This window comes from Mesocricetus auratus, unplaced genomic scaffold (assembly GCF_017639785.1).
Source record: "Mesocricetus auratus isolate SY011 unplaced genomic scaffold, BCM_Maur_2.0 Super-Scaffold_100014, whole genome shotgun sequence".
NCBI lineage: Eukaryota > Metazoa > Chordata > Mammalia > Rodentia > Cricetidae > Mesocricetus > Mesocricetus auratus.
The window spans coordinates 57,356,853-57,366,365 of record NW_024429197.1 but is presented as its reverse complement, the minus strand read 5'-3'; the positions used below and the strand labels follow the sequence as shown (position 1 = coordinate 57,366,365).

Below are 9,513 nucleotides of genomic sequence, written 5' to 3'. Positions count from 1 at the left end.
GAGAGAGAGAGAGAGAGAGAGAGAACACCCAAGTGGGCATTTGTGTGTGTGCAAGTGACTGTGGAGGCCAGAAATCAATGTCAGGTGTATTCTTGAGCTAACATTATAACTGTATTTCTTTTGATACAGGGTCTGGAAGTTGCCTGCCTGGCTAGACTGACTGGCCAACAATCCCCAAGAATCTATTATTTTCTGCTTCTCCACTCTGGTATTATAGGCATGCTCTGCCAAACCTAGCTTCTTACAGGAGTTCTAGGGATCCCAACACAAGACCTATGATATAGTACAACAGGTAATTTACTAACAGAGTCATCATCCCAGCCCTCAATTTCATTTCTAATAATTGCTTTCATACATAACAAAAAGCAGACATTTTAGGGGTGCCGTATACAACTAGATCTTTATTTAATTTTTATCCAAAGAATACCAGGAAATGTATGAACTATGAACACTCTGGGAAACTGTCTGGTCGGGTGAAGTGCCCCAACTGTTAACCACATAACTTCCAGAGGACCTGGGTTCAACTCTCAACGCCCACATTGAAATTCGGAAAACCTTATGTAATTCCAATTCCTAGGTACCCAATGCCCTCTTCTGGTCTCCATGAGCATAAGGCATGCACATGGTAACAGCAGAAATACAGGCAAAATACCCATATACATAAAATAGGGACACAATATTTTAAGGAGCTAAGTGTGCAAAATATGAAGCCATTGATAAATTGAGCACATAACACATCAAGTGGCTGTGAAATAATATTACATGTCAATGTTGATCATCTCTTACTCCATTTTGAAATACTTTTAGGACACAGGAAATAAATAATGTTGAAATGACCACTTTTTCAGATTGGTGAGAAAATTCACAGGGGGAATTAAATGTACTCTATTAAAAAGATGTCCTTCAAAATATCTTCTCCCCTCAGTATTTTTCCCTGGCATACAAATGGAATTTGGGTACCCATCGCACAAGGAGGGATGCTCTCTCAGCCTAAACTCTTGGGGGAGGGCCTAGGCCCTGACCTGAACAAAATGACAGACTCTGGATATGCTCCTTAGAGGGCCTCACCCTCCCTGGGTAACAGAGTGGGGATTGGGTTAGGGGCTGGGGAGCCTGGGGGGTGGAGGAGGAGGGGAGGGAGAGGGATCTGGGATTGACATGTGAAGCAAGTTTGTTTCTAATTTAAATAAAAATAAAGAAGAAATATCCTCCCCCCCTTCTCTCTCTCCTTTTCTCCTAAGTTAACTAAAGAATTTGAGAGTCTCTGTACTTAGGACAAGAAAAAAAGAACCATATTTTTCATTTGCTTCAAAAATCCTAAATTCAGGATCAGCCCCAGTGCAGCCAAGTCAGAAGGAAGATAGCCATCTGCCAGCTGCAGGCAGCCCTGGGGAGCTTTGAAACTGAGCCAGCCCAGAGATTGAGGACAGGCTTCACCGAAGGACTTTTGACTTCAAGTTAATCATGTGGAGCTGGGTGATAAGGAAAAATGAAGGACTGGCAAGCAAAATACAGACCAGCCTTGGAAGCATTTATTTCTCTAAAATGTGCTTCAAAATCACCCACCCATGAAGAGGTTCTTATTTAGGTTAATGTTAACACACCCTTTTACACTTAATCATCACGCGCGAGAGCTGAGACCTGATGCGTTTGGTAGGAGCCTTAAACAGTGAAGTGGTAGAATACAAACTATAGCAGTGAGGAACCCTGGCTGCAGAACCTTGCTGTCTGAATTCACACCCTGACTGCCGAGCCCAGTGACCCTTGACGAGGTCTTGAACTTCTGTAACACTTAGTTACTTGAGCAGAAGACATGGAATTAATGATAGGATCTACCTCAGCAGATTTCTATGAGGGTTAAAGGATATGATTTCTGTGGGGATTTAGCCCAATGCTTGTCAGATAGGATGGACTACACAGAATAAAATCTCCCATTAAGAGTAAAGCCACTCATTCTCACTAGCTGTCTGACATATCAACCTGTGCGTTAAGGGGTTGCTTTGTTCCTAGTGGTGAAAGCGGCAGTCTATAGGAATTAAAGAATGTCGACAGTTGCCAAATTGCCCTAAAGGTGTCCTTTACATCTGAGTTTGAGGCCAGCCTGGTCTGTAATGTGAGTTTAAGGATGGCTAGGGCTACTCACAGAAACTTGTCTCAATAAAAACAAAAAAAAAAAGTATACATTAAACTCAGAAAACCCAAAAGGGTTCCTGTGAATGGTGAAAATTAGTGAATCCTTAAAAAAAATACAGACTCCAGTTTTAATGCTTGCTAGAAGTAATTAACACCATTGCTTAAAATCAGCCCAAATTGACCTGAGAACCAAAAGCATCCAGGCAAATGAATGTACTTCTATTCCAATTGGAGCAGAAATTATAAAATTCCAGGTTCCAATAAAGTGATTCACCGAGTCTGAAGTTTTCACCTTCTTCTGGTAGTACAAGAAGGAAAGGGAACTCTGATGCTGCCATAGCTAAAGAAATAACTAGAAGCCATTCTGGATAGAGTCACAGTAATGACAGGGTAGGAAGAAAATCCCAGACTTACATACCACAGTTAACAGAGTGAATAGGCATGTAACATTGTTGAACACTTTGCTGAATGGAGAGAAGTAACTTGGAAACAGCTGCTTGTCCACAGCAGAAAGCAGCCATATACAGCCCTGTTGTCCTGTGGAGTTGTATAGTCCTTGCTTCTAAAATTGGCTTTCTAAGGTAACTATCATAACCATTCTTGTGTTGTTGGGTTTGTTGACCTTCTTGTCTTTATTTTTGCTCTGGTACCACAGATCCTACTGAGTAGAGGGCTTCCAAGTCAGTACCTAAAAGAAAAATTGAGGCATCTTCAACATGCTACCCTGGATAAATTTAAATGATGTGAGTGGTATCTGTTTATGCCAGAAAAGACCTCTACAATTTTGGTTGCTTTGTTGGTATTGTTTGTTTGCTTGGTTGGTTGTTTGCTTGCTTGTTTGTTTTAATCAGTAAATACATACAGTGAGGGCTTGGGAGATAGCTCAGCTAATAAAGTGTTTGGGTGTCGGTGATAATAATGATGATGTGGGAATACACAGAGACAGAGAGAATCATGGCTGTAGGGTGGTTGCCTGTAGACGTACCTCCATCCTGCTATGTGCTACAGCCTCTTTTCAGAGACCTTAACAAAGGTGAAGAGAAGATTATTGACCATAACACAGAAGAGAATTTCTGAACAAAGCAATTTGAAACAGAGTTGGAGTTTATTAGAAAGAAAATGTAATACAGACGTAAGTATATGAGTTAGAAAAGGGAGAAGCAGTCAGGAAGAAAGTAAGGCTTATAAAGTGGTGTGGTACATGTGGGTTTCTCATACTTAAGTGTCCTGACAGTGGTCAGACACCATATTTTGGTGCCTCTCGAGTTACATATCAAAAGATTATTCAAACTTTCTTCCATTTTATTCTGTGTGTGTCTGCCTCTCTCTCTCTCTCTCTCTCTCTCTCTCTCTCTCTCTCTGTGTGTGTGTGTGTGTGTGTGTGTGTGTGTGATAAATAAAATTATATAGTGACTCAAGAGGTACCTTGGAAAGGATAGTAATCTGATGGGGGGGAAATAACCATGAGTCATAAGTGTTACACAGGAGTCAAGGCCTCCCTTTTACCGTGGATTTTCTTATGAGATTCCTATAAAAGTGTACGTTTGCACCTTAGAGGAAATCATTCTGCATGATTCACTGCTACTTTAACACTATTTGAATCATCTCTGTATAAAAGGAATATTGTTTCTCTGCCAGCAACGTCATAGTAAGTGTTGTTAATTATGGGAGAATTCTTGACTATTGGCTAGCAAGAGACTTCAAACAGACTCCTTAACTCCTTTCCCTTTCCATGTCCTATTTAGTTTTCTGTCTCTCCATCCTGCCTCACAATGAGCAAACCTATGTTACAGGTTAAAGTGACAAGAATATCAAATTGATAGAGCAGCATGATGACCCTCATTCTCCTCTAGATAGGTAAACAAGTGGGTTAATACTGATCTCCCTTGTTTCTAGTTTGTAAGAAAACTCACTTTGGAATTGCTGTAAAATCTCTATCAGCCTCATCAGGCTCAGAGCCAATTCTCTGCTGGTTGAAATATGCATATTTTGATCCTTGTCTGCAGCCTCCAAGATGCAGAAGTTTCCATGGCACACTACTTCAGGACATTGGTCATTCATTCCTCCTTTGGATCTGTTCGATAACAAGATCATTCTTGACTGTCTCGGGGTTTTGCTGTCAACTGTTCATGCCTTTCATGCTCCAGTATGGTCTGTGGCTTAGACAAGAATTTCCTCTCTCCAGAAAATCATAAGTTGAGTCACCTATGAGAATATTAACAATCCTTTTTGGTTTCTTGATTTGTTGTTGTTGTTCATTTAGTAAGCACCTTCAAAGCAATGTATACTTAATGAATATAATACTACATGGTAGTTTAAAGTAAAACTGTGTGGAAACACTTGACTTATTGTTTATTTTCTCCTAACTACCCAGTAATAACAGCAGAAACAAAGAAATGAAATACAAGAAACAGTATGATTGCAAACAAGAGAAAGTTTCTTTTTCCTCAATTCTAGTCAAACACTAAGAGAATTCATTTGCCCGAAGTCTACCAGTAGCAGCATAAGGACCACAGGTCCTACAAATAGACAAAAGGAAACCTGGCCCTTAAAATTAACAGCAGCTAGGCATGTATTAATTGTAGGCCACACTAAAATGACTGGAAAATAAAAAAGTTCAACACAGAATATCACCACATATTGCATGAAAGTGCTCAGCACTTTATTTCCACCCATACCTATCACCGACCTGCTGACATTCACTTTGACAGGCCTAACATTTTAAGGGGAAGAAAATCATGTATGAAATTATGTTAAAAATGAGCATTATGAAAGGGGAACACTCCTCCACTGCTGGTGGGAGTGCCAACTCGTACAGCCACTTTGGAAATCAGTATAGATATTCCTCAGAAAAATGGGAATAAACCTACCACAAGACCCAGCAACTCCACTCTTAGGCATATATCCAAAAGATGCCCATTCATACAAGGATGCCTGTTCCACTATGTTCATTGCAGCATTATTTGTAATAGCCAGAACTTGAAAGCAACCTAGATGCCCCTCAACCAGAGAGTGGATAGAGAAAATGTGGTACAATTACACAATGGAGTACCATTCAGCAGAAAAAACCCAATGGAATCCTGAAATTTGCAGGCAAATGGATGGCACTAGAAGAAACCATCCTGAGTGAGGTAACCCAGTCACAAAAAGAGAAACATGTATGTACTTTCTCATACATGGATTTTAGACATAGATCTGGGGAGTGCCAGCCTACAATCCCATGGCTAGAGAGTCTGGGAAACAGAACCTTAATTCAGTGGCTGATGGAAGCAGAGGCAGACTCCCACGACTAAGCACCGAGCTGAACTCAAGAAATCCAGTGACAGAGAGGGAGTACTGATGACCAAAGGGGTTAAGACTGAGCTGGTTTAACCCCCAGAAACAGCTGGCCTGACAAGGGTTAACTCTTGAATCCCAGGCATCAGCCTGGGAATCCAGCATGAGACTGATCAAGACCCCCTGAATGGGGGTGTTTGTGAGGAGGCCTAGGTAATCTATTGAGCCTTGGGCAGTAGATCAGTATTTATCCTGAGTATCTGAGCTCAAAACCCTCAAAGATATATTCACCAAAATCACAGGAGAAAAAATTTCTAAACCAAAGAAGGATGTGTCTATGAAGAAACAAGAAGCTTACAGAACAACAAATAGACTGGACCAGAAAAAGAAGTCTCCATGCCTCATGATAACAAAAACACTAAACATACAGAACAAAAAAAATATTAAAGTTGCAAAGGACAAAGGTCAAGTAACATATAAAAGCAGACCTATTAGAATTATATCTGACTTCTTGATGGAGACTCTAAAAGCAGAGGGACCTGGACAGATGTCTTTCAGACTCTAAGAGTCCCTGGATGTCAGCCCAGATTACTATACCAGCAAAACTTTCAATTACCACAGATGGAGAAAACAAGATAAATCATGACAAAGTCAAATTTAATCACTATCTCTCCACAAATCCAGCCCGGCAACTTACAAGAAGAAAACACAAGCAATAAATAACCTCAAACAAGCAAAACCCCAAGAAGGGAAACACACACATGAAATACCACCAACAGCAACAAAATAATAGAAATAAACAGTCATTGATCTTAATGTCAATGGATTCAACTCCTGAATAAAATGACACAGACTAACAGAATGAAAATGAAAACGTGATGATTCATCCTTGTACTGCATTCAAGAAACACACCTCAACTTGAAACACAAACACTACCTCAGATTAAACGATTGGAAAAAGATTTTCCAAGCAAATGGTTCTAAGAAGCAAGCTGGTGTATCTCTTCTAATATCTGGCAAAATAGACTTCCAAACAAAAAAAATGAAGAAGGACATTTCATGCTCATCTAAGGAAAGATAAACCAAGAGGACACTGCAATTCTTAGCATTTATGCCTCAAATGCAACAGCACCTTTGTAAAATAAATATTACAAAGGCTTAAATCACATAGGGACCCTCATACATTAATTGTGGGAGACTTCAATATCCCATTCTCACCAAGGGTCATCCAAAAGAAATTAAACAGAGAAATGTTTCATTTTCTTTAATCTGCTGACACTTGCTTTGTGACAGTTTTGAAGAAGGTTCCATGTGGAACCTTCATAAAGAAATTAGAGATATCTAATGCTAGGGACTTAACAGCACACCTGAAAGCTCTAGAACAAAAAGAAGCAAGCACACCCAAGAGGAGTAGAAGGCAGAAAATAATCAAACTGATCGGCTGAAATCAATAAAACAGAAGCAAAGAGAACAATACAAAGAATCAATGAAACAAAGAGTTGGTTCTTTGAGAAAATCAACCGGCCCACCAGATGACTCCAGCCACTCTACCAAACAGGAGCCTAGGACCTGGCAGTTGTGCACTATTATGACCACTTTGTGATAAGCAAGCATGGGCCTACCCAGCACCATGGGACGGAGCAGGACAAAGAGACCCACATGCAGAGAGAGAGAGAGAGATAGAGATAGAGAGAGAGAGAGAGAGAGAGAGAGAGAGAGAGAGAGAGAGAGAGAGAGAGACAGAGAGAGAGAGAGAGAGAGAGACCCACATACATGCCTGGAGTGGTTTGCCCCCAGCTCCGAGAAGAAAACATGGGCCCACCTCATACTTTGCAGGGCCAGGCAGACAGGCACTACTATGTTCAGCAACTGTATAGTGTAGTATGGGAGAGAGAGAGAGAGACAGAATAGATCATGTCCTGTGGGCAGAGTCATATCTGAAGAGGTGAAAGGAATGAAGAATGGGTTGAAGTAGGCAGCAACATCGCCACCTAGGACCATGATGATATTTGGGTCTGGGCTGCTGCTAGGGCCCATGTCTGAGTTCATTGCTTTGTTGTAGTCTAAGTCTGTGTTGTTGTCCATGGCTCGTGATACCACCAAAGGCTGAGAGGATAGGGCTGTACAGAATTGGCCCCGCCCCTCACTGGCTATAATACTATGGAGAATTAGTTCTGCCCCTCATTTGCTGAAGCACTCAGGAAATAGTGTCCTACACCTCATCTGGGCAGCACAACAGAGCTGACCCTGAGGACATGAGAAGGGGAGAACAGATCCCAATCCCTTCGAATGCTATGTGGTGGCATGGGTGAGGGAAAGATGCCCTACTCCACTTGCCCCTCTCCAGCTGTAGCAGGTGGGGGACCCGACCCAACCCCTCACCAGTTGCAGCACTCCGGAAGAACAGGCCCTATGCCTTGCCTGGGCACCACAATAGAGTTGCCCCTGTAGACAGGGGTGGAGGGGAGCCAGCCCTGAGGGTGTCAGAGAGGCATAATTGGTACCACCACCCTCATGTGTGGCGTGGTGGAGGGAGTGAAGGAAAGATATTCTCCCTTCTCAACCCTAAGGCCTTAGCTGGCAACAGAGCCGATCCTCCCGTTTACCAGATGCAACACTTGGGAAAGCGGGCCCTGCACCTTGTCTGGGCAGCACAGCTGAGCTGACCCTGATAACTGGGGCACCACAGGTGAGTCCACCTGAGAACATAAGCATGAGAAATCTGGCCCTGCCCCTCATCTGCCATATGGCAACATGGGCAGAGAAGGGATGTCCTCCTACCCCAACCCTTCTATGCCTGAGGCAGGTGGACAAGCTGTCCCTGCTGTAGCACTCTGGAGAGTAGGCCCTGTACCTCACTTGGACAGCACCGTAGAGAAGACCCTGTTGGCAGATGAGTGTGTGAACCAACCCCAAAGCTGTGAGCATGGGAGAGCTGTCCCCGCTGTCCTTCTGTCATACTACAGAGTGGGTGGGGGAGAGACACCTCCCCTTAGCCCCTCATTCCTTGCTGCCTGCAACAGATGAGGAGCCAACCCTCTCCCCTACCTGCTACAGAATTCAAGAAATCATATCCTGCTCCTCGCCTGGGCAGCACAGTAGAGCTGATCCCGTTGGTGGAGATGTAGGTGAGCTGGCCCCCAGGATGTGAGCGTGGGATAGCTGACCACACCCCCTGTGGTGGTGAGGATAAGGGAAAGATACCCTCATCCCCTTACCCCTGCCACCTGTGGTGGGAAAGGGAGCTGACCCTCCCTCCCCTTACCAGCTGCAGCACTCGGGAAAGTGGATCCTGCAGCTCTCCGGGGCAGCACAGCAGAGCTGACCTTATAAACAAAGGTATGGGTGAACCAGCTAAGATCACGAGCCCTGGAGGGCTGGTCTTGCCCCCATCTGCCATATTGTGGTGTGGGCATGGGAGGGATGCCCTCCCACTGCTCCCCCCTTCTTGCCCCTCACTACCTGCAGCAGGTGGGAGAGGTGGTCCTGAGGCCATAAGAGTGGGAGAGCTGTTCCTGCTCCTTACCAGCTACAGCAGTCAGGAGAGTGGCCCCTGCACCTCACCAGGCAACATGGTAGAGCTGATGACCCAGGTGTGGGAGAGCTGACCCTGAAGGCATGAAAGCGGAGAATTGTCCCCCACCACTCACCCATGGCTAAGAAGGATGAACTAGAAAGGGCAGTGTGACAGAGCTGACGCCGGTGGTGAGGACAGTAGTGAGCTGGAAGGTTGACCATCCCAGAAACTACCAAGACTGAGAACCAGGGTCATACATTCATTGGCCAGCCCAAACATCTATCCCATCTATGATCTGCTGAAGCACATGAAGGGCCTGGTTCTGCAGACCCAAAGCTGCAGGATCTCCATGACACAGGGCAACAACAGGATAACCAAAAGGAGTCCGGGTGAGAACCCAGCATCCATAGTGTAGCAGAAATCAGAGGCCTCAAACTAGACCAATGACACTTTGCAATAAACACCTGCAAGTAAAGATACTTGGGCAAAAGCTGTAAAGGAGAACCATGCTACAATTCACAGACCCAAAGAGGCTGAGTAACAGGGAGTGTTGAAGGGGCTGGGGGTGGGGTATCTGGTGTACATGA

The 9,513-nt window shown here is 43.9% G+C and overlaps 1 long non-coding RNA gene across 1 annotated transcript; it reads right to left on the bottom strand.

Moving 5' to 3' along the window:
- Positions 1 to 2,009: 2,009 nt before the first annotated feature.
- On the bottom strand, positions 2,010 to 8,571 carry LOC110343117. Its single transcript, XR_002385315.1, has 3 exons — positions 8,458 to 8,571; positions 4,047 to 4,338; positions 2,010 to 2,821 (listed from the first exon to the last, which is right to left on the bottom strand). It is a non-coding gene; the product is annotated as an uncharacterized LOC110343117 (long non-coding RNA).
- Positions 8,572 to 9,513: the final 942 nt, after the last annotated feature.